This window comes from Panthera leo, chromosome B3, assembly GCF_018350215.1.
Source record: "Panthera leo isolate Ple1 chromosome B3, P.leo_Ple1_pat1.1, whole genome shotgun sequence".
Taxonomy (NCBI): Eukaryota; Metazoa; Chordata; class Mammalia; order Carnivora; family Felidae; genus Panthera; species Panthera leo.
This window is the reverse complement of record NC_056684.1, coordinates 56,954,442-56,980,739: the sequence shown is the minus strand read 5'-3', so window position 1 is coordinate 56,980,739 and position 26,298 is coordinate 56,954,442.

The following is a 26,298-nucleotide window of genomic DNA, read 5'->3' as shown; positions in this document are numbered from 1 at the left end:
TACTATACTTTTCATTTCTCTGAGTACTGGTAGGTGTGGGGATATATTTATCGCCCATTTGGACTTGCCCTTCTGTTACTTTTGCTGACCACTCATTGGCTTTTCAACTGAACTTTTAAGTAGTTTTGTTTTTAATAGTAATATTTTGTCTGCCATCTATAATTCAAATATGTATAAGAGATGGTCTTAGTATTTTTTCATGTGAAAGTTTAAAACCTTTTGTGGAAAGATATCATTACATTTATAGCCTTTATAGTTTCTATATTACCTATCTTTATGACAAAGGTCTTCCTGACTCCTTTGTTAAGTATATAGTCTTGTTACAGTTTCTAGTAAGTTATTTTCTTCTTTAAAGTTTTGATCCATCTGAATCTTTTCTACTTATGGTGTGAGACAGGAATGAAACTTTCTTTTCTTTCAGATGTACAGGCAATGTGTGAACACTATTGAAATAAAATACCACCCTTATCACATACCAAATTTTCCTATGATGTGGTTTGTGTCTAGATTTTTAGTTAGATCCTACTAATTTCTATTTCTATATAAAATCCCATTTTACATTACAGAATATTTTTAATGTTTTATATATTTATTAATGTGAGTTCCTTTTCACTATTCTTGCTTTTGCTTTTATTGGCTATTTTCAATATCCTTTCTTGTCAGTTTAAGTACTTTTGTCAATTCAAAAAAATAATTTAAAACCCTAATCTTTATAAATATTTTAATTGGACTTGAAATACATTTACTTATTAATATTGGGAACATTGATGTTTTTATTCTAATAATCCTTACCATGTGAGAACATGGTATGTTATTTCAATTGTGTTTCTGATTCTTAAAAAATTTCTTCAGTTTATCCTTTCAGTACCTTTTTTGTTAAATTTATTCCTAAGTATTATATACTTTTTTGCTACGGTTACTAAGGGAATATATTCACTATTTTCATTTTTTGATGCTTATTGCTAACAGGAAAAAAAAAACCACAATAGTATTTTAAACAGACTGTGAACCAACAAACATGAATTTTATTTTTTTTTAATTTTTTTTAACGTTTATTTATTTTTGAGACACAGAGAGACAGAGCATGAAAGGGGGAAGATCAGAGAGAGAGGGAGACACAGAATCTGAAGCAGGCTCCAGGTTCCGAGCTGTCAGCACAGAGCCCGACGCGGGGCTCGAACTCACGGACTGTGAGATCATGACCTGAGCCAAAGTCAGACGCTTAACCGGCTGAGCCACCCAGGTGCCCCAACAAACATGAATTTTAAATAGAGAGCTGGTAATAATATGGAGAACAGATTTTCAAGGAATAGAAATGGGGCTAAAGAGGACACTTAGGAGGCCACTGCTGCAGTTCAAGTGGGAGGAAATAAATGCTTGAACTAAGGTGTGGCTGTCAAGTTTAAGTAGATAGAGAATTAATGAATAGGTTTGAGATATAATTGGCAGACCTTGGATGTGGACTTAATACAGGACATATGGGCACAGGAGATGCATAGATTTACTTTCAGATTTCTGACTATCTCCTGAAATGGCAGAGAAAGGAGAGCGAGTAGGACATACCTGCACTCCCATGTTCACTGTACCACTATTGATTTACAACGGCCAAGATATGGAAACAATTCAAGTCTCCATCAATGGAAAAATGGAAGATTATATACAATGGAATATTCTTCAGTCTTTAAAAACAAGGGAATCCCGCCATTTGTGACAATGTGGATGGACCTGGAGGACATGATGGTAAGTGAAATAAGCCAGTCACAGAAGGACAAATACTGTATGATTCCACTTATGTGAGGTATTTAGAATAGTTGAACTCAGAGAAGCAGAGAATACAATTCTCGATGCCTGGTGCTGAGGGGTGAGGGAATTGTGAAGCTGTTATTCCAAGGGTAGAAAGTTTCAATTACACTAGTCCTAGGGATCTGCTATACAACATGGTACCTAGAGCCAATGATACGGAATTGTGTACTTCAAAATTTGTTAAGAGGGTAGATCTCACATTGAGGGTTCTTATTGCACACAAACGGACACAAAGAAATTCTGGAAAGTGTCAAAATGCATTAAATTCTACACATTAAGTATGTATACTTCCATGTCTCTTAATTATATTCTAATAAAGCTGCTAAAATGTCAATCAATAAATAATTAAAAGACTGACAATGAAAATTAAAGGAGAATGAGCAGGTTAAAAAGTAAATCCACTGTAAATATTTATTTTTTTAACATTTTTTAAATGTTTATTTATTTTTGAGAGGGAGAGAGAGAGAGAGAGACAGAGTGCAAGAGGAGGAGGGGCAGAGAGATGGAGACACAGAGTCGGAAGCAGGCTCTAGGCTCTGAGCTGTCAGCACAGAGCCCCATGTGGGGCTCGAACTCACGGACTGTGAGATCATCACCTGAACTGAAGTTGGACACTTAACCAACTGAGCCTTTTAATCTCTAACTTTATATTATAGACCAATGTTTTTCAAAGTTTTGGCAATCCTAAACCAATTACTAGATGACCAGTGCAATTATAGGTTGACACATTTTAGTTAAATACATTTAAAATAAATATTAAAGGCTTCTAAAATAATCATTGTAAAACATAATCTTTGTCATGCTATCTATGTGGTTAGTGTGACCAAGTGGCCACTAACTGCAACTTCTACACATAGTAGGTTCTACTAAATTAAAACATTCTGAATTTCAATTATAGATTTTGAGGAAATAGGAGCAATGATTTATAGCTTTATCAGTTATGGACATTCATCTCAAACATGGATTCAGAAATTACAAAATTACAACTCCTCTTTTTCATTAAAGGCTATTTTCCAGGCCACATCAGATATAAACCAAATGACTGTATCACGCTATTAATTGTTGAATATTTCAATTTGGATGCCAACAACACTCAATTCCCTCATCTACTCTGGCTGCTTTTGATTCCAGAAATTATTTCCACTTTAGATGAGAAATAATAAACTCAATTTATTATCCAGTTCTACCTCCAATAAGTGAAATCAATTATGAAGGAAAAAGTTAAACCTTTTGTAAGGAAGTTATTCATATCACTGTTGGGCTTTCAAAAGAAATCCTCATACTTTATCATCAATTTAAAAATCATAATATTTTCCCTTGGATTTTTGGGGTCAGACTATTCAAGACATTGAATATATCTTTGAAATGTGTTATTTGAGTAGGCCACTTAAAATCATACAGACCTTCTTTGTATTATCAGTGTAATAAGGAAACAGTTTTGCTAACTCTTGAACTCAAATCTTTCCCACACTAAGAGAAAGGAAGCGTGTGTGGAAAAGTAGTCTTTGACCTTCAAATCATTCCCTCACATGACATAATGAAAAGATATTCTCACCATAGCTGTGATTGCATTACATCAATATATTCACTACTTTGGAGAAATGTATTGCCCAATACTGTAGACACTAGACATATGTGGATATTTAAATTTAAATAAAAAGGGGTGCTGGGGGGGGGGTCAGTCGGTTAAGCAGCTGACTTCTGTTCAGGTCATGATCCCATGGCTCCACTCATGAGCCCCACATCAGGCTCTGTGCTGACACCTCAGAGCCTGGAGCCTGCTTTTGATTTTGTGTCTCCCTTTCTCTCTGCTCCTTTCCTGCTCATGCTCGCTCTCTCTCTCTCTCTCTCTCAAAAATAAATAAACATTAAAAAAATTAAATACATTAAAGTAAAATAGGAATTTATTTTTCAGTTATACTAGCCCCATTTCAAGTGCTCAGTAGACATATGTGTCTAGGGGATACCATATTGAACAAACAAATAGAAAAAAAAATTCATTATTGCCGAAAGTTCTTTTGGTCATTGTTGTTCTAGAACAATGAATTAAAGTATGTTATTGACTACCAACTATGCTCTTGAATGAATACTGTTTGGATTAACTTTCGTAGACAGTTTATTTGCCTGTGTGACACATTTTCCTTGCTGTACACATAGCCAATGCTCTTTCACCAAGTTCTAAAGATGCCTTTCCTAGGCTATATTGCAACTCACAAGATAATCATTACTCCAAAACCAAAAAACTCTCTTCTGCATTCCCGTGAGTTTGGTGAAAAACCTAAGATGTGCATTCTCCTATATGTACCATACCTGTGTCAAAGGCTAATATCCCACTCATTAGTAATTCCATCCAATTATAATAAATATTTCCTGACACACATACACACAGACACAAACATACACACATACAGTCCACACATACACCTCAATACACACACTTTTTAAAGTCTCTTTTTTATGTGCTTATGATATCATTGACATCTAATGGTATAACTTTACAGATAAATTTCATTTTATAAATTTTGTCAAACTTATTTTTCTGGCATAATATTTGTTACTAATTTGCATTTGGTGTTACATCTTTCTCAGCAGTAGTGTAAGGGTCATTTGTATTTGCTTTTCTTCTGAGAAATATAATTTTGTCTGTTTCTGTCATTTGTGCTCTTGTCCTCAGTAGCAAAAAAAATTATCAACTTTATACAAAAAAAAAAAACTGTTTTATCACATTTATGGTAAATCTTGTAATTATTTGAAAATTATGAGAAAAGTTCAATGAATTTATGTTGTCATTTGCTAAATTTTATTAACAGCTAACCCACTGTGGACTAAAAATATTGCCTAATAGTCCTAGCAGAATCCAATTTTTAAATAATTGCATATTTTATAATTCTATTTTTATTTGGTTGATTTTGTGACATCATTACACTTAAAAATTCAATTTCCTAGAACATCTAAATCCGCATACTATACTACCACTAGAGTCCCACTTATTATTTCTACTAAGAAGATTATTGAGAAGATCATTGTTTTGTGTTCCTGTTTCTATCAAAGCTTTATGTTTTGATAAACAATTACCAGAGCTATTGATCCATTTTTGTCAGTAGGAGGCATAGCAAATCAATTTAATTAAATCAAAAGTATAAATGATATGTATTAAAATATAAATAATATATATGATACATATAAATTGAATATATACTATGAGAATATATATGATGTGATCTATCTAGATATAGATATATATAGATATAGATATATTTGATAAATTTACACCTTCTTAAAGCTGTGATAAATTATTCCTTCTTAAAAAATGTGCACAGCCTTTTGAGAAGATGCAAGATATTAAGACAGTATCATAATTAACCTCACGTTTCTAATTCTTGAAATATATATTAAAATTACTTTTCCATAACCCATCTACCTCATGTGAATACTTGTTACACAACAGGACTCTGAGAATATTATTGGGGTGATCAAGTAGGGTGCCAATATCTCTAATCCATGTATATTTTTCAAGAGGAGCTTTAATTTTTTTTTTCATTTTTACTCCTCGGGAAATTATATCCAAGTCATTGAGTGTGGGGAGTCAATAATTTAGAAGATGGCTGAATGTGGTAGTGGCAGGAAACTAGAATGAAAGCTACAACATCTATTTCTAGGATTGACGTGGTAGGTGTCTCAGAAGTGGACTTTAACACAGTCCACTCAGGGATGGAGGCATGGAAGTGCATCCATCGATGTATGATGGCACACAGGATTCAACATACTAACATGATGTACCAGGAGAACAGAGGGCTAATCTCTAGAGAGGACTGACCCTCTCCAAGATGGAGTGGGCCACACAGAGCTCCAGGCAACATAGATGGGGACATACACTCCATGATGTGCCAACTCCCTCCCCGCCTACAAAACCCACCCACACTTAATCCACCACCAACAGAGGTAAATAAATGCAGATCAGTGAGTTGTTATTTGCTCATCTTAATTAAAGAGAATATAATTACAATGCATTAATACACCTAACATATACTATAATTTTATATAAAGAGAAAATTTTATATAAAGAGATTTTACATGAACTATTTCAAGTACAAAATCCTTTTAAAAATTTAAATATGTCATTAAAAAATCTCTCCAAAGTTTATTCTATACTCCTTGACTTCTTCAAATAGAACGTACTGAAGGGCACCTGGGTGGCTAAGTCGATTGGGCATCTGACTTCGGCTCAGGTCATGATCTCACACTCCGTGGGTTCAAGCACTATGTCAGGCTGTGTGCTGACAGCTTGGAGCCTGAAGCCTGCTTCAGATTTTGTGTCTCCCTCTCTCTCTGCCCCTCTCCTGCTCATACTCTGTCTGTCTCTCAAAAATGAATAAACATTAAAAAAAAAGAATATACTGAATATAGTGTGTTCCCCTCTAATGATACTACGTGAGGAACATCAATGATTTTGCTGTGCTTTAGTTATTGATGGCTTTAGAGACTCTTGAAGCATGAGAGACTTCCTCCCTTTCCACTAAATGGCCTCAAGTAAGTTATCTTTCTGTTGTTCTGGTTCCTCCTTTGTGGAATACCTGCCTGGAGCTGAGAGTTCTCACCAGAATGCCTGCTTGAAGTACTGTCTTCCCATCCTTCTTTCTTTCCCTTTCTTTCCCTTCCACCATCTCTTCTAAATTACTGTGTCTAATTTGTCTAAGGCTGGCAAATAGGTATTGACATCTACAATAGAAGTGAGTGCATGGTAAGACTCCAGTGGTCTCTGAGCGATGGTCAGTGACTTTCCTGGGGAGGAAAGTAGCAGATTTGAGGAGCTGTCCCCTGGTTCTATGACAGCTGTCCCATGGACTTTTTTTTCTCTTTTCTTTCTGTGTTCTGAGCTGTGTTTCAGAGGATGGAAGTCACCCAACACTTGATTTCTGGTTAGATGGTATAATTTTGTAGTTTATGAAATACGTATTTTTTGTTTTCACTGTATCCTTTTATAAAATATTAAATGTAACATGAGAAATTAACAGTAAGAGAAAAAACACAAAGCACATGCCCTTAACCATATGATTTCTGGAATTATCAATTTTCTTAGCATTCATTCCAGTTAATGTTTCCTGTTACTGCTGTCAAAAATGTTTTCCTTAAGAATGCTAGGTGAGGAAAATCCTGTAGTATAAAACTGTCTTTCCTCTTTGTATTTTTATTCACCATGTACAATACTTTTTAAATTTGAGGAATCACTGCAGCAAGTTGTAAATGATGTATGGAGTGACAAGCCTTTCCTACCACATAAAAAGAGAAATAGCACTGAGAAGTGACTGCTGTGATGCATTGTTTTTTTGTAATATTTACTTTATACAAAGCTTTGGAAACCCAGCAGGCCCTGAACCTTCTACACAGTGAGACGAAACTCAGACCAAAATGCCTTTAATGTGCTCATTTCTTTTTTCTTTCTTTTCAATACATTTCCAGTTGAGCAATCAGTTTGATGCCACAGGGTGGCTGTAGGTCTATAGCCCTAGCAATGCAAAGTGCTGGGATCAGGATTGGCTCCGGAGGTGGGAGTTGGAATTGCAGTCCCTCTGGGCTCTCTCTCCAAATCACTACCATCAGCAAGGGAAATTCACTCACAGGAAACTGGATGTGTGTCGGGGATGGAGGAAGGGTACACATGTGCAAAGGCACACGTTTCAGTGGAAAGAACATGTAGTTGGTCTCAGTCACTAAGTCAGCCTCCTTGTAGGTATCCAGTCTTCTGCTCGGCAGGGAGGAATGCTCAAATCCTGGGTCTATGGGCCATTCACCATGAGGCTGTGCCTCGTGGAACATGCTTGGAAGGGGACAGGGATGGTATTAAACATAGACAAAGGTTTGAGTACAGACATATCTGCTGGGAACCTATCCTGAGAGTAAATGGAAGTTAAGGTGTTTTGTTTGTTTTTTAAAGGTCTATTGACTTCAAACTACCAAGGGCATTACCTTAACTTAGAAATACTTATGTGACTGTCTGCATTACAATTCTTTTGTAGGAAGCCCCTCAGTATGAAATTTCCTGGGGTATAGTTGGTGAAGAATGTCTTTGCCTTTACTTGGTACTGTGAAGCCAAGTGACTCTTTCGTGTTAAAGAGGATCAAACACAGAAACACCATCAGCTCCTCTATGATCTGGCACCGTTCTCAGGTCAGTCTGTCACAGCCTACCTCGAGGAGTAGCTCAGCTTGGAGCTAGATGTTTTTTCCTGTAGCATTTGCCTCTAGTGGTTCACAGACAGTTTGGAAAGGGGACAGATTTGGGGCAGAGCCGAAGGAAGGATAAAGTTTATGTGCACAACATGCTCCTATCAGACAGGAGGAAACACTGCATGTATAAACTAATATTGTTTGAATTTTTCTGTTTTCTACAGCTCTACCACTTTCCTCCCATTTATCAATGACATACCTATCTATAAGAGCACGATTTATGAACCAGGTTGGTAGCCCTCAATCTGTTTTACCAGTTGTCCAGAGATTTGGGTTTCATGGATACAACACTTCCAAACAATACTAATGATCATCAAGCATATATGTGGTCACTATGGAGAAAGCATTGGACATGGGATTTCATGGCCCAGGCAGTTGGAGTTAGGGTGTGTTTATGTAAGCCTAAGTTTCTGATCTAACCTAGGACCCAGAAAACTTAATCTAGCCTCTAAACACATTTGAATCCAGCCCATCTTCAGGCTTGTAGCTATTCTTTTTAGGAACCAAGAATTAAAGACATTTCTATGTTAATTAAGTAAAGCTATTCCCATGAATAATTCATTCACGTAGTAGTTTTAGATTTGCAAACAAATATCTCAAAGGTTGTATGTTTGCCCAGGCCCTGTCCCTGCCACCCATTTAAACTGCTAGAGATTAATGGTGCAACCCAAGTTATGATTTAAACTCTCTAGTGGAGTTAACTTTAAAAACCAGATTAATAATTTTCCTTCACATAGTTACACCTCTCATTTAAACTAAATATCTGTAGTCAAATATCTAAACATGAAGATTATGTTTGATAATTTTATGACTATTTTAGTAATGATTCTATATTATATAATTATATATACTTAATAATATAATTATATTCTTATATAATTATATCCTTATACTCTTACATAATATTAATAATTGTTAATTAATTTTTATTACAATTTATCTGAATAATGGAGAATTTTACAAGGACTTTAAAAAGCAAAAATACATGAAGCTTTTAAAATGAAACTTATATCATAATAATACATTTACATTATCTCATAATAATTTTCTCCTCTTTTTCTCCATTACATTAAGTCCTCTAATATTTCAAGTTTGAAAGGTACAGAAATTCAAGTTAAAATCACTTTTTAATCTCTCTAATAGAATGTCTTTAGGCATTTTCTTATAATTCCAGGGAAAATTTCAGGTTGACATTCTAGCATCACAAATCAGCTCTCTGAATGTTCAGATTTCTGATAGCTTTCTCTCCTATAATCAGCATCAATTAAATTAGGTTAAAATTTAAAGTGTCCTAGATATATTACCCCTGCTTTTCCATGCCTATTGTGACTGTATTTTTCATAATCAAAGAAATTTCCTACTACCTCACTGCCTCTCATTATTTAATTGTTTGTTCAACTTTGGTGATTTTTCTCCTTTGCTTTAAATGATCGCTGATTAAACATGTCTAAGTAAGGGCTAAATACTTAGGCTATCTACTAAACTGTATTTTCCTCTGTTTTAAAATGTTTAGTCAATACAACAGAAATACTGACCCAACTTTGAAAAACAAATGTATGGAACCACAGCCCTAATTACAACATCTGTCACTTACATCCTGAATCCTCATGAACTGTCTCTGCCCTGCATTGTGATGATGATGACCACTAATAATAACAAACACGTATCTAGGGCTTACTATGTGCCAGATGTTGGTCTCAATGCTTTATCAACTTATTTAATCCTCACAGCAATCCTCTGAAAGGAGATATATTGCTATCCCTATTTTACAGATGAGGAAGCTGAAGTCAAAGAACCGTGAGAAAGTTAGCTTAAGCCATGACAGTATTCAAGCCTGGAATAGCTTCAGACTTCTTGTCTTAGGCGTCCCTCATTAATCCAGCTGTGGAGTTTTTCAGTTCTCTGGAAGAATTTTTCCACAAAAATTATTAGGGAACAACATAGACTTTTCTGACAGTTTTGACAGGGAGACAAAGAACAGCTTACACTATGCACCAGTAGCAAACAATCTGAAAATACAAATTGGATATTTATGTTCTCTGGATTCCCTTCTTGGCAATCCCATCCCCTATAGGGCTTTTCCCTGTGTTGTTCCCACCCCCACACAGCTCTCATTTCCGTAAACTGTCTGCGAATTCTGAGTTCCCCTGCAAACGCCTGGTTCTCTCCTCAGCTGTACAAAACATTCAAGGTCTTCTCAGCCCTTGCTCCCCCACTAGCCTAAAAAAAAAACATCCACGTGCTCAGCTACAACCTGCCTTCCCCAGAATAAATTCCACATCCTCAGAAATAATGGTATATAGTGAGGAAAACTGTGTTTCTATTAGAATTTGTTTCTATGTAGTTACATAGCTTTTGTAATTATCATTTTCATGGCTCATTAAGTTACCGCCTGCTGATATTCTACAATTAATAAACCATTCTTTTATTGTTGAATATTTTGGTAGTTTTTGGTGAGTTTTTTTTTTGTTGTTGTTTGTTTCTGTTTTGTTTTATGTAATACTGCCATAAACATTTTTATTCATCTGGACTTTGCCTCTGTTGAACTACTGCTTTAGGATAAATTCCCAGAAGAAACATTATTGGGTCAAAGGGTATGAGTATTTTTATGTTGCATTATTTTCCAAGTGGACTGTATCAGTTAACAGAGCTCTCATTTGGGCGTAAGTTAAAAGCCACAGCAAAACATTGTCAACATTATTACTATAGCATTCCTACTATGCTGAAGGATGAAAATATTTTCCTCACATTAATTGTTTTCTATTTGTATTTTCTCCAGTGTAAGTGCTTTTTCCATACTTGGATCATTGCCTATAGGGTGAAAGTTTTCTTTGTTATTTGTTTTGTTTTGGGGTTGGAATACCCTTTACACACAAAGACCACCACCTTTTTGTCTACTGTGCTTGGTACGAGCATTTTAACGTGAAGTTTTGCATTCCAAGTATACTTCAAATAGACTTTGAATTGGTCAGTCTTTTCGTATGTGATTGTTCTTTTTGCTTCAAAGCTAAGAATTCCAGCTCTTCCAGAGATCAGATAACAATTTTATTTTCTCCTTTAAAACAACAGTTCAATGTTCATCTCTTTCATTGACCTGGAATATATTTTGGAGTCTGATGTTGACATTTAGCGTTGAAATAGGTTTTTGTTTTCCAAAGTCTTAAAAACACTGTTTTGTCAAGGACAAATTTGATTTTCATGACAGGAGAAACTTGAAGGGCTGGGTGAGGGGAAGTGTGTAAACAGTTTGGTTTCTGTCAGGGATGAAGGCAAGAGTGGTAAAAAGAAGAACACAAATGGGTCTGCTGGAAGTATGGAAGGCAAAGTATTTTAAGGTTATTTATGTTTTTACTTATTTAAAGACAAAGCACATGCTCCGGGGACTGGCAGATAGAGAGGAGAGTGAGAGAATCCCAAGCAGGCTCTACATTGTCAGCACAGAATCCAACACAGGGCTTGAACTCACGAACCATGAGATCATGACCTCAGCCGAAACCAAGAGTGAACACTTAACCGACTGAGCCACCCAGGTGCCCCTCAAAGTGTCTATTTTACAATCTGGCCTTTGGTAGTCCCTGTGCTGGAATTTTCAATTAGGCACAAGACCTGGAGTTACTCCAGGTAGACTAAGGATCTTTCACTCTAGTATGAAGATTTTAGACCAAAATCTATAAGGAAAGGAAACTATTTAAACCAGGTGTTGAGCATAATTGTAGGTTTAAAGAAGAAAGGAGAATCTGAGTTTGTTCTTCTATTAACTGCAGGCATAAAAACAAACCAAGTTAAAAAAAAAAAAAAACTTTGTTAAAGTTAGAATAAAATAAATCCTTGTTAAAAATAAAAGCTCCTCATAGTGAGTTTTCTGCTACCTTTCCCTAATGACATCTTTGAAAACAAGTCTGGTCAAGTCTCATTCCCCAACATCTGGTAGCTCACAGAGGGCTGTGGCTCCCTTCTATACCCAACAGTAAGCCAGCTCCTATATTCCCTGTGCAGAACCAGGAGTAAAAGGATCACATCAACCAGAAGATGGTAATGGTCACAGGGCAAGTAGCTCTGGCTTGTCCTCTTTTCTTGGCCCCTCTTTTTTCTGATGTTAGCTTCATAAGAGTATCATGCTTGTTTTTACCTAAAGCCAGAATTTCTCCTCAAGGTAAAAAGTACAGTTGAGTAACTGAAGAAAGCTAAGCTCTGTCTGAGAATTCAGATATTTTATATAGCTGTAATCCTTCGACTTCCTTTATATCCACAAATTCACAGCATATGAATACTAACTTAAAGCACAGATATATTCTTTAATAGCCTGACTCCTCAGTGACAGGGATCCTTCTGTTATAAAAGAATTCTCCTTTAAAAGAATTAGGTCTACAGCAAGAAATTCAAATTAACAAGTATAGCTCTCGAGTACATACAGTACTTCTCTCTGGCCCAGGCATGGGAAGGGGAAACAGAGGGAGGGATAGGACATGCATCAGATGTCTACTTCCCAAGTGTCCTCTGTTCTGTCACCAAGGTCAGAAGAAAGATGTCCTTCCTCCTTCACCAAAGCTAATCCCTTAATCCCATCCCCTCCTGGCCTTTCTGTATGGACCAACCTGACTTGCTTGTGTCATCTTATACTTCTTCTCTTTGCAGTAAACACAGGTTATGGGTTGGGGAAGCAAAAAGTGATAATAATAAATAAAGAGAGAGGACTAAGATTTACTGAGTACATGTTTTGGACCAAGCAATTTATGTACATTTCTTATTTCAATATCCTTCAAAATCACAGACCATCACATCAATGTCATGAAATACCATTTCTAATTCATTTTTCAGATCAAAACCCCGAGACTCCAGGAGTTTAAGTAACTTGGACAAGGTTACACTGCTAATATGCCGCAATGTTGGTATTTAAACTCAGATCTGGTTCACTCCAGAGCCTGTGCTCTGTACCACTTAGTCTTGCCAAGCGGCAAATCTCCTCTGTCATAAAAAAGCAAAGCCAAACATTTTTGACCCTGCTACTCCTTCCAGCTTCTATCTGATTAGTCCAGATGTCTTCTGACAAGTCCTGATTACTCCACCAGCCAACCCAGGTCCCTGCCTCCTTGCCACACCTCTAGCTCTCTGTCTGTAATTCTATTAGGGCCATCACTATGCAGGCTGTCTCCTTTTCCAGGTTCCAGCAAAACAAAGGTTTTAAGATGATGGGTTCAGATGCTAGACTCTTTGAATTTATATTTGGTCTTGAGATGATTAGCTGAATGAGCCTGAAAAAATAACTTTTCCTTTTTTGCATTTTGCCCACTGTAAAAAGATGAAAAGTAAAAATATTTATCATAAATTGAAATAATCCTGTCTATAGTAAGAGCTCAATAAACACTGATTACTCTTTTAGGCTGATAAACTATGGGGCTGCAATTGGGTGATATTCGTGTATCTATTGCACCTAACATGGTATCTGGTTCATAAGAATTTAATATATTTTGTTGACTAAATTACCATAGTTAAAAGGAATCTATGCTCATTGCTTTTAACTTATTTTCTCTAAGCCCTTATAATCTGGCAAAAACTACCACCAATCCACTAAAATTGTCATTTTCAAAGTCATTAGTAACATTTTAATTGTAAAATTCAATTGTTCTCTCTCCTTAATTTATTTAATATTGGACAGTGGTGCCAATGCCCTACTTTCTGAAACTCTTCTTACTCCTTACCAATAGCATGGTGTCCAAATGGATCTAAATGTATCCTTCATTGCCAAATCTGTTGATTTAACCTATATATCCTTCAGGACCAAATCTATTGGTCTTACCACCTACACAATCTCTTTAGTCTACTTGCCTCTCCTCACATGCACTGCTATCCATCCAATCCTAGTTTTTATAACCTCATACCAACACTACAATAACAACTCCTAATTAGTCATCTTATACTCTTTCCTCAGTCTCATCCTTATATTATATTTAGGCTAGAGTTCTCTTTTCAAAATACAAATCTGAGGCATGAAACCCACCAATGCCTTCCCTTTGCTCTTAGAATAAAGAAAAACATCGCTAACATGGCTGGCCAGGCCAAATACATTCCGACTCTTCCTTCACTGCTCCAGCTTCATATCCAGCAGACTTCCTTTTGCTTCCTGAGCTCCGGCCACACCAGCTTTCTTTAGGTTCGTGTATAATTCTATTCTCCTTAATGGCCCCAGGATAAATGGAGTTCCCCTGAACATTTTTTTTCCCATCTCTTAGCCTTGTTAACTCCAATTTTATCTTTCTATATTTTCCTATTTACCTTCCTATAGTTTCCCAGGATATTCTTCCCTGGGCTCCCCAACCAGGTCAATAGCCTCCATTAAACACTCTTAGAGAGTGCCATTCCTTTCCTTCAGAGAAATTAGCACAGCTCTGATCTCATATATATTTGTCAGATTATTGGATTAATGTCTGTCTCTCGTACTAAACTAGAAGTTCCACGAGAGTAGTGGCACGTCTAATTTATTCACTTTTGCACACCTAGGATTCACACCAGTGCCTGGCACATTGAATGAGCTCAAAATATTTTGTTAAATGAATGAATGAATCCATCAATCAATGAATGGCCAATTTCATTTCCCACCTTTGAGCATTCCTTCTGTTATCTTTCTTTTCCTCATCACACCCAAAATACAGGCTTTCTGTAGGCTCAGTCATTATCTTTTGTCTCTTCATAATTTCTCCCTTAGTAATATCATCCTTTCTCATAGCTTTAGCCACCACACCCGTGTGGATAACTCCCTGACCTCAGGCTCTAGCCTGTGCAGCCAACTCTTCTGAGCTGCAGGCTCCCATACACAGCCATTTGCCTTCCTTCAGCCCAATATCCAAACGAAATTTGTCATCTTTCACCTTGATTTTATGTCTTCTGCCTTTACTTCTGTTAGTGTAATTACTATTGTACTTAGCCAGTTTCAAAGGGTTAGTGTCTTTTGACTTCTCTTCTCCATAACTTCCCATATCTAGTCCATAGTTTCTATCAGTACCTCCACAGTATCCTTCCTATTCTTTTTATTCTTTTTTTTTTCACTCCCCTACTGAAGGGTGCGATGTGTAGGGATTAAGTATCAGAGAATCAGTGATTGAGAGACAAGTAGATTAGAATCAGTAACATGTAAATGAAAGGACTTGGTGCAACAAAACAAGGAACCAGATACCACCTACCAGCAATGAGGACGACCTCATAACTTAGGCAGCCCTTTAATTCCTCTGGGAGATTCTATATCTCTCCTGGTAAGGCAAGTGCCAGTTCCCATGTGTGGCTTCAAGAGGGGAGGCGGATGGATATTAAATGATACACGGCAATACTGTTGCACGAAGAAGCATAACTCCCAAAGGGAAAATCTTTCCGGGGTTCAGTCCCAAAGCTTCCCCACACAGGATTACGTATTTGATGGTAATCACAAAAACAGGCTGCTACCTGTTTTGCAGCTTTGTTTCAGCAAACTCATTCTTTGTAATTTCCAGGCTGTGGAATGATCCATCTAAATTTTCTTCACATAAATGCTGCTTGATGAATAAAAGTACAGTGCAGATTATGTCCCTTAATGGTCCCGCTAATCTTCTGTAATAATGGTGGGTGATGATTACTGTTTATGTTATTCAAGGTAAAAATGGATTTGTATCTGTGTGTGTGTGTGTGATTTTGATTTGGAAGGGGAAGAAAAAAAAGAAATGGGACAGCTGAGTCGGAACGCAAGATTGAAGAAATGGATTAGCACTGATTATTTCTGATTATTTCAGTCCTCTACATGAGGTAAATGCATTAGAAAACCATGTGATTTTCATATTTTAATATTTGATTTCTGAATCACCGCAAGTGATAAGTAAAAGAAAAGTGCAGCAGATGTTATTTTATGTTCTGTTTATGAAGTGGAGACAATTCCAAAAAGTACAGGGATTACTGGCATAAAAGCAGAGAGTTCAGTTCCAGTGTCTCTTCCGGGCCTCTACCTCCCAGGTAGCAGAAACACAAGTATCATCTTCAGACGTTTCCACCCATTATCTCTGTTTGCAAAACTTAACTGTGCCCACCTAATTCCCTGCCCACTTCTGTTTCTGTTAACTTGGCTGCCAATTATAAAATCATGTGGATAGGTGAAGCGTAAACAATGGATAAATGATTTGTAGACCAAGAAACGGTGTTGCTGTGTTTTTTTTCCCCTTTTCTTTTCTGTTCATAACCCAGCAACACCTGGGAAGCAGGGGTGGGAAGGATTTCTTATCTGAAGATTCTCCTCTGACATCCATACTATACTGCTAAATACTCCTCTCTGTCACAGCTACCCAAGTGTGGCTCATGCCAGCAGCCATTTTAAAGAATTTGCTTTCTCTTTAGTAAAACATGAGGGAGAAAGTCCCATGCAGAATAGATTCAATTTTTTCTTAATTTTAATTTTTTTTATTTAAAAAATGTTTATTTATTTTGAGAGATAGAATGTGTGTGTGAGTGAGTGGGGGAGGGACAGAGAAAGAGGGAGGGAGAGAATCCCAAGCTGGCCCAGTGTGGGACTCGATCCCACAAACCGTGAGATCATGACCTGAGCTGAAATCAAGAGTCAGAAGCTCAACTGACTGAGCCACCCAGTCGCCTCTAATTTTTATTTTTATATTTTCATTTATTTAGCGTCTCAGATGAGCTCAGTTAAAATCTTTGTTCATCTGTCTTTTACACGCCTTGATTACTAACAGTTTTTAACACTTTTTTTCTTAACATTTAGTGTTCTTGGCCACTGCTATTTGCTAACTTACCCAAACTGAGTTTTCTTTCCATTCCTGTAATTATTGGTTTTACGTCATGGCTATTTCCCTTTAAGCCATTTAAAAAGAGCATCTCACCTAGGAGATTCTATATGCTTCCTGTGAAGGCAGATTTCAGTCCTCTGATGTGGTTCCAAGAAAACATAAGTCCACATACCTGACAAAAGCAGCAAATAAAGAAAAAGGAAGAGCATCTTGTAAAAGGTACTTACTCTCAAGAACTGGTCTCAAACTCCTCCTATACAGGTGGTGGTAATGTAGGAGCATGTGTGGGTGGTAATCAGAAACACAGGCTTTGCTGGACCCTATTCTCTGACATCCTGATTGAGCAGCTGTCCTATTCTGGGCACATGACTTGCCTATCTATAGTCTTTATATGACTGCACCTCTGTAATTATATCTTTTTGGGGTATTATTTCTTAAATATACCAGGCTCTTCAGTCTCTGGTATGTAGGCCACTCACTGCCCTTTCATTTCATGTTGCAGAATTGAGCCTGATGGATTCATGTTCTCATTTCCATAAAGCTAATGTGTGACTTACCTACCTGCGGTACAGACTACCCCAAAGAGATGATTTTAAACCAGGTAAATCCACCAAAAGGGGGTGAAGATGTCAAAAAACCATCATAGTCATAATTCTTTTTTTTTTTTTTTTTTCCATTCTCTATCTCACTCTCCACTGAAATCAGAATGAATACTTTGGATTATAACTCCATTGGTCCCATTTCTACATGTTTCTAATTTGTGGCTTCTTAGAAGTGCTGGGATGCATGAGATCATTATCTTGCTGAGTGAAACTATAAAGCAAACCTCTTCAGTTCAGTTGTGTGCAACAAAGATGCTGGGGTTAGCCAGGAAGCTATACATTATACCAATCCAGCTAACTACCAGGTGCCAAATTACCGTTGCAGTGCTATGGCTGTAATGACATTAAACCCAAAATCTCAGCTGGCATGGGCCTTTATAGCTCATCTAGGCCAATAGATGGTAAACATATGTATGTGCTTGTAATGCACATGTGAGTATGTGTAAGTGTGTGTGTGTGTGTGTGTGTGTGTGTGTGTGTGTGTGTGTGTGACAGAGAGAGAGAGAGGAAGGTGGAGAGGGAAAGAGTAAGAGAGTGAGAACAGAAGGAATTTGAAAGGCAAAGTAAGTGTATTTATAAAATTGGAGGCAAAAATGGGATCCAATCAGTGTTTCCATCTCTTTATCAGCGGTGCATGGCTATAGAAATGTATTTTCCTAAGGTTCTCAATTTTCCTTGATTCACATGACTTACACAGACCTCAAAATGGATAATGATGGATCATAATTAGAGACAGAAGGAGAGTCAGACAGGGAAGCAGCTGGAGATGAGACGTGATGGAAGGGCACCAGTCCTAAAGTGCTGAGGAATTTTAATCACCTCAGACTTGGCCTCAAGTGCTAGCACCTTTAGAGACTAATAACTGTGATCCTTAGGGAAAGAAAATTGGGTTTGTGACATCTTGAATAGGGAAAAAATTACACTTTTTGTTTTTAGGTACAAATGAGACACTTAGGCAGCCCAGAGCAAGATAGCCCTGTAGGAATTTCCTCAGGGGGTAGGTGATAGATCAGCTTACTTTAACACTGACTAGGTCCTGAAACCAGTCTCTCCTTTTCCCACATAGAGAGCTCACAAAGACAGCAGTGCCTGAATATACGATTTGAGAGAATTGAAACTGAGGTGTTCTGGGTAAAAGTCATTTAATAAGATTTCCTTATACCCTTTTTAAATTTCAAATGGTAAAAGGAAGGAAACAGAAGGCAACAATTGCTGATTCAGTGACACATTATCTAAAACATTCACTTTTAATCTACGACCAAAGTCATGGATTCTACCAGTTTTTGTTCTCCTCATTTGAAATGGAAAACCCAGAGAAAACTTTCTGGATTTTCTATCCATTTTCTTTCTCTGTCCTTGATTGCCATGCTAAGTAAATGCCTCACTAGAAGAAATCTCACTTTGGCATTTGAGGCAAGTGCACATGTCAATGTTGTAAATTTATATGTCTTCTAGGAAACATAAGTTATATTAAAAGCAAACTTAATGATTTAGGATTCTTTTCCTTGCTCTGTAACTTAGAACTTGGTGCGCTACCTTTAGCTGATCAATTTCATGAATGAGCATGTAATACTTTCAATTGCCCCAGATGTGTGTGTGTGTGTGTGTGTGTAATGTGAAGTGAATGACACAAAGTTGGATACCTGGCCAAAAGTCTTTCATCCTGGGGATGCAAGGAATTCAGTCCCTAGAAGTTAATAAATGAGGAGATTGAGGTAACAGGAAGGTTGGGGCCTGGTACTATTTCCCCCTTTCCACGATCTCACAACTGTCAACATCAGTACAGGAAAGCTTTCTGGGAGTGACTTTCTTAAGAGGAATGTTTTTGAGCAGGCACTCTTGTTGCAAGCCCCACCCCAACTCCATTCATTTACTTAGGGTTTTTCTGCTAACCAATCACACATGCAATTCTCTCCAGAACATTGTCCTCTGGCGATTAGTACCTGCTTCACCCAGAGGCAGCATGTAGCCAATGACTGAGTGGTATGAGCATGTGAGTAGGTGGGAGGAGGTGCTAACAAAACCTCCACCCTGTCTTTGCCACAAGGCAGGCAAACTCTACAATGCAAACATTTATGTGAGCCGAAGCTAGGTGTCACCTGAAATCATGTCTTTATTTAGCTTCTCTCCTGCCCTGTCCTAATTTCCTTACCTTATTTGAGACTTTTCCTAACAGCGCTTTCTAAATAAATCATTTACATAAGATTCATGTCTTAGGCTTTGCTTTTAAGCAGGCCAGACCTAAGAGAAATAGTTACAAATGATGTTCAAAAATGTCCTTCAATGCCTTTTTGTGTTCTAAATGTAGACATTTTGTTCATCAATTATTGGATGAACATTTTAAGAATCATATGATGATGCTAATTGCCAGCCAGCAGTTAAAGTGGGATATTAATACTATTGTTCTTGGTAGAGTAGGGCTTTTGCAATTATTTGAATATTCTACTACTTTTCACCCATATAATTTTATGAGAATGAAGAGGAAGTTGAGCAATGAAAGTGTTCAAAATAAATACAACGGATATGATCTAAAAAAACAACAAAAACAAAAACATAAAATTAAAACAAAGATAAAAATCATTACAACTCTACCGAAATGTTAAGTGTTTAGCCTCATTCAGACAAATTCAACATGAGGCAGCAGAATACGATCAGTTATGAAGGAAATGGACCAAATTGAAGAAACAGGTACAGAAGGTTGGAAACATAGCATTGAGTATTTTCTCTAAAAGTATTATAGTAAGTCTCCATTAAAAAAAAGTTTATTTATTTATTTTGAGAGAGACAGAGGGAGAGTATGTGTGCAAGCAGGGGAGGGGTAGAGAGAGGAAAAAAAGAGAGAGACTTCCAAGCAGGCTCCACATTGTCAGTGCCGAGCCTGATGCACAGGGCTCGATCTCATGAACCAAACAGTGAGATCACGACCTGAGCTGAAATCAAGAGTTAGACACTTAACCTACTGAGCTACACAGGTGCCCCAAAAGTCTCCTTTTTTAAAACTTTTGTTAACTTTTGTTTTTATTCTAGGAATACATTATATATGAATGTAGGCAGCCACATAGGAGGCAGAAATTAAATTTTAAAAAATGCAAAGGTAAGAAATGCAGAGGAAGAGGAATGAAGAGCCTGGCAAGCCTAGATGTACCCACACCTCCCTTTACCAGCTACTGAGAATATTGGTAGACAGCCTCTCTCTCCCATTCCTTTGGCTCCATTGTAGCAACTGCATTGAGGCCATGCTTCTGCTGGGCTACTCTCTGTCAGAGAATGAGAGGCACAGCAGAGGCACTAGAGTTGGGACATTTCTGCCCAATGCAGGACTCTTTTAACAGACAACCCTTGCTCTAGGATTCCCCATCAGCCTAGCTGAGGCTTTTTCAGGAAAATATTACAGTCTGAAGCTTCTTCTACCCAATATTTTTTCCATTTCTCTCTCCTTTCATAGATCATACACTGAACTCTCTCCCAGCCTCCCCACACCCCTTTCTTCTTTGTCCTTAAAGATGTTTCTTCCAATAACTTTTGTGCATCTAATCTGTCTTGACAAATTCTTCTCTGAAAACTCAAAATGACACAGAAGGGTATAATTTAAGAGATAAAAATATGCATTATTCATTCACTGAATCTTCTCAAAGAAATATTCCCAGAGTAATTATGCAAGGTGTAGATGGTAAGCTTTATAATTTTTTTTTGTCATCAACCTATAAGGCTAACAATTTAAGCCATTAGGACCATCTGAAGAATCAGTGTCTTAATTGGATATATGGTTGTACATCTTCACAGCTAGTTTAAATTTTAGAACACAAAAAGCCAACCTTCAAGAATAGCCAGAATCCAGAACCTTGACAAAACTAAATGCAGATAAGGATGTGGTACAGTCATGTTGGCAGATAGTTTGGCAGCTTCTTACTTAACAAAACTAAACATACTCTCACCATACAACCCAGCTGTCCTTGGTATTTACCCCAAAGAGTTGAAAACTCATGTCCACCAAAGACTGCACATGGATATTCTAGAGCAGTTTTATTCCTAATTGGTAAAACTTGGAAGCAATCGTGAAGTCCTATCATAGATGAATGGATAAATAATCTGTGGTATATCTAGACAATGGGACATTATTCAGCACTAAAAGAAATGAGCTATCAAACAAGGAAATGACATGGAAGAAATTTATATGCATATTATTAAGTGAAAGAAACTCATCCAAAAAGACTATAAACAGTATTCCTCCAACTATATGACACTGAGGAAAAGGCAAAACTTTGGAGACAGTAAAAAGATTGGTAGTTGCCAGCGTTTAGGAGGGAGAGAAGGATGAATATCCTCCATATGAATATCATATGACAGTATGGTAGTGAACAGATGTTATTATAAATTTGTCCAAACGCATAGAGTATATAATACTAAGAGTAAACTTAAAGTGAACTTTGGACTTTGGGTGATTTTGATGTGTCCACATAGATCCACCAATTACAACAAGTGTACCACTCTGATGGGGATGTTGACAATGAGAGAGGTTATGCATATGTATGGGCACAGGGCACACAGGAACTTTCTGTACCGTGGGCTCAATCTTCCCGTGAACCTAAAACCGCTATAAAAAAAGTCTATTAAAAGTGAGGAGAAAAGAAAAAGTCAGCCTTCATACACAAAAGAAAAAGTCCTCAGATGGTAATAATTCATATTTGAATCACATGTGCTTTGGGCAATCTATTTTATTCCCCTGGGGTTTAGATTTCTCACCTAGAAAATCAGACTTAATAGTCTTTATATTGCAAATATTTATAAAAAAATAAAATGACTTAATTTCTATGAGAATGCCTAATAAAGAATCAATAAATGACAGTTTCCTCCCAGCTAAACACTTGGCTACCTGACCTCAATGACAGAAAATATGTAGGCCATTATATATACAGTACTTTATAATTAATGAAGGCAGGAGAGAAAAAAACACATTTGAACACACAGAAAACATAGTTTCCTGTTACCATAACTCATGCTTGCCTCCCTTATTTCTGAATCCCAAAGGATCTGATTGCAAACTTGAATATATATTGTATGTTTTCTTTCCAATTTTCAGAGTTGGAAACAGTGAGACTACTAAGAAGAAAAAAGATTCTTTCATAAACTAAACTATAATGAAAAAGCAAGAACTATAAATTCTGATACTAATCCTCTCACAGATTTATCACATACCTTTAAGTTATTGAAACCTTTAAGTCTGGCAGAAAAGTGTCAATGACTCCTTGTAACATTCTGGTCTTAAGTATTTGGAAAGACAATGGCCCATGTAGTACAGTCTCAGTGAAATGTGGAGACCTCATAGAGGAGACGGGAAGTCCTTTAGACTAGGACACAGAGAAGGAAATTATAAAGGAGATGGAAGCTTTTAGGGTAGAAGAGATTAGAAGGTAAGAAGCTGAAGACATTTGGGGCCATGGTAATAAGCCGTGGAGGCACCTGATCTTGTCTCCAGCTGAAGCTTTCACTGCCCAGTTACTGGCACTGGTGATGATCCACAACTCTCAACTGAGACACTTCATTACTTGACTTTAGTTGAAGACAGCCTCCTCTGAAAGGGTCAATACAGAGTACCACATGCCTGGCTGACTGACTTTACCTGGGACTTAAGCTGAGAAGGCTATCCCAGCTTCAGAGCTCTCACGGCATTTCCGAGGCCTTGGTCACAACTGCATTGCAGTTCAACTTGTCCTGCCAACCCCTTCTTCCAGTACTGTCACAGACATGCTGCTTTTAAGAGTGTTCCCCAACAACTTGCTCCATGCTAATTCTATCTTAGTCTCTGTCTCCAGGGAACCTAACCTGAGATATCAGCCCTGATGATGAAAAGCATCAAAAGATGGAGTGAGTGAATTTAGTTGAGTGTCACAGTCATGACAGGCCCCAGGAATATGCGTAAGAAAAGAACAGGTTTGGACAGATTTACTATGGTGGAAACAGCAGCCACAGGTACAATAGTATTTGAGCACCTATAAGCACACATATTTCAATTTGAAGCTGAAATATATCCTGGGGCTTAGATTAAAAAAAATATATATTTTTCCTTAAATCAATGGGCCTGCATAAACAACTTACCCTAGTCTTGAAAGTGAATATAAATAGAGCAATTTGGTGAATAAATAACCAAATAAACAAATGGAAAATAATACAGAAATATACTTAAGAGAAAGTTTGAAGCCTAGGTCCTATCATGAGAAGTGGCCTCAATGCTTATCGGCCAGTAAAAAATTGCACAAAATTACCCTGGACAATTGGAAACCACTCTTTATTTCAACTGCTTGCAATTATGTAGGGAAATTTTTCTAATTTAAAAGGTTGCATATTATTTGTCAACAACTCAGTTTTCTGGGCTGCAGTTGCAGCATTTATGTTCTTTCTTCCTTATACTATCTGAAAACTTCATTTAATTCCCTCAGCAGTCCCTTCTCTGTTCCCTTCTATTAAAAACAATGATAACACTTAACGTGAATTGCCCTTAGGCAATTTTTGAAAATATATGTATTTGATTTTTACTTTGGTTATATAAAGCATGCTTAAAATAAGGATGTAAAATGCCCCTTCAGATTTGGTCCTTTACTTTTTTCTTCTACTCTTTATTAAAGTTTGTTAATACTTTAATTATTAATGGGATACCCATACTGCGACATGACATCAGGAGCCTAAAGCAACCAAAGTGTGATGTGTGAAAGACCCACTGCCTTCTCTCCCGGATAATCTTAATAATGAATAAATAATGACTCAAACTGTGTAGAGCAGTAGCACATGTGATACTCTATATTCTATGCTTATTTCCTTGAAGTTCCAACGTCACCAGTCTCAGCACAAATCTTGGGTCAGCCACGAGCTTAGGTTGATACTTATTACTTCTCCATTTCTCTCATATTTGGCTAATGCCACTTGTACTTTCAGAACAGTCCTTTGGTTTACTGATGTCAATTACAACACTCCCCCCTCACCAAAAAAAAAAAAAAAGATATCTGAGAAAACATTTTTTTTCAAACTTCAGTCTCATCAAAAATAGTATAGGGAAGCAAAAATGATGAGGGGATGTTACCAGCGCTAAAATTGTGTCATTATATGTCATCAAAGTTTAAATCCAATTTTTACCACATGTCGCAAAATACATATGTATTTGGCTCAAAAATATGGGTAGCTGATATACAGCTTTTCTTCCAAAGGAATGTTGCTGAAAGTAAGCAAAAGAAATCTTGAAAACCTGCATAATTTGTAGGGATTAGCAGGCCCTCTCTGCAGCAGTGTCTGTAAAGGCAAATGCCTATACCTTGCCATTCACAGCTAGGCCAACAGTTTCTTAAAAGAGATTTCATGTTTTCAGACATAGAGGAATTTCTTTCACAAGAAGAAACAACGTCAGGAAGTGAGTTTGGACTATAGGTGAGATAGGACCTTATTTACTTGGACAAAGGATGCACATGCTTTTATTTATTTAATACTTTTCAATATTAACTCATTTGATCTTCCTAATCACCCTTTGAGGAACATATCATTATCTCCTTATTATATAAATGAGGAATCAGACACTTGGAGGTATAATATAACCTTCCCAGAATTCAAAGTTGTTAATTGTCAGAGCTGACATTTATACTCATGAATTCTAGAGCCCATTCTTTTAAAAATAACATACTGCAAAGGCAAATTCGGGAAGACAAAAACACATGCCCCATTAAACAGAGGGCCAGGAAGCAATCAGCACACTCATCAACCTGAGTTCTCATAGGAGAAAAATATCAATAGATATTGTCTTATAATCCAGTCTCTTATCTTGCCCAAAGAGTGTGAGCTCCATTAAACAAGAAATCATATCTAGTTGATCTTTATCTCTAGTACCTGGACAGACCTTGGAACATAAATACTCAATACACCTATACCTGATAAATCAAGGAACTTGATAAAAGAGAAATGTAAGCATAAAAACCTGAAATAATTTTTTAATGTTTATTTATTTTTGAGAGAAAGGGAGAGCAGGGAAGAGTCAGAGAGAGAGGGAGGCAGAGGGTCCAAAGCAGACTCCATGCTGTCATCACAGAGCTTGATGCACCGCTTGAATTCACGAACCATGAGATCATGACCTGAGCCAAAATTGGATGCTTAACCAACTGAGCAACCCAGGCACCCCTAAAATCCTGAAATTTTATCCGTTGCCTCCATTCTTGGACTTTTGTGTATAACATTCACCCTATTTTGTCAGTAGTATGTGCTGTCTCAGGAGCAATTTTGATTATAAGCATGAATGTCAAAAGAAGAAGTCAATGTTCATCTTATGACTTCCAAATGAGACCCTTGAGACCCAAAGGAGAAATGATAGCCTTGTGAGTAGGTATTTTTTGAGCTTCAAAAAATGAAGCCCTAGCATAACTGATTTTCCTGTAACACAGAAAGGCAATAAAAGCCCATTCAAGGTTGAGTTCTGGAGAAAATTTTCAGAACTAGGATAAGACAGAAAAAAAAGAAGCAAGAATATAAAACTGAGGTTAAGATACACAGAACATAGTCTGAGAAGTTTCAATACATGTGCAATTAGCATCCTAGCCTGAAATTATGGAAGGAAGGAAGGAAGGAAGGAAGGAAGGAAGGAAGGAAGGAAGGCAGGCAATATTCAAAGAGATGATGGTCGAGATATTTCCAATACTTACATTCAAGAAACCCCCCAAAATCCCATGTATGATAAACTAAAACAAACAAATCTTCACTTAGATATATAATAGAGAACTGAAGAACATGAAACACAGATGGGAAACTCCTATAAGCAGCCAATGTGAAAGTATCAGTTATCTCTAGAGGAAAACTATCAAACTGACAGCTGAGATACCCACAGCAACATTGGAAGCCAGAAAAAAAAAAGAAAAAAAAAAACAAAATGATAT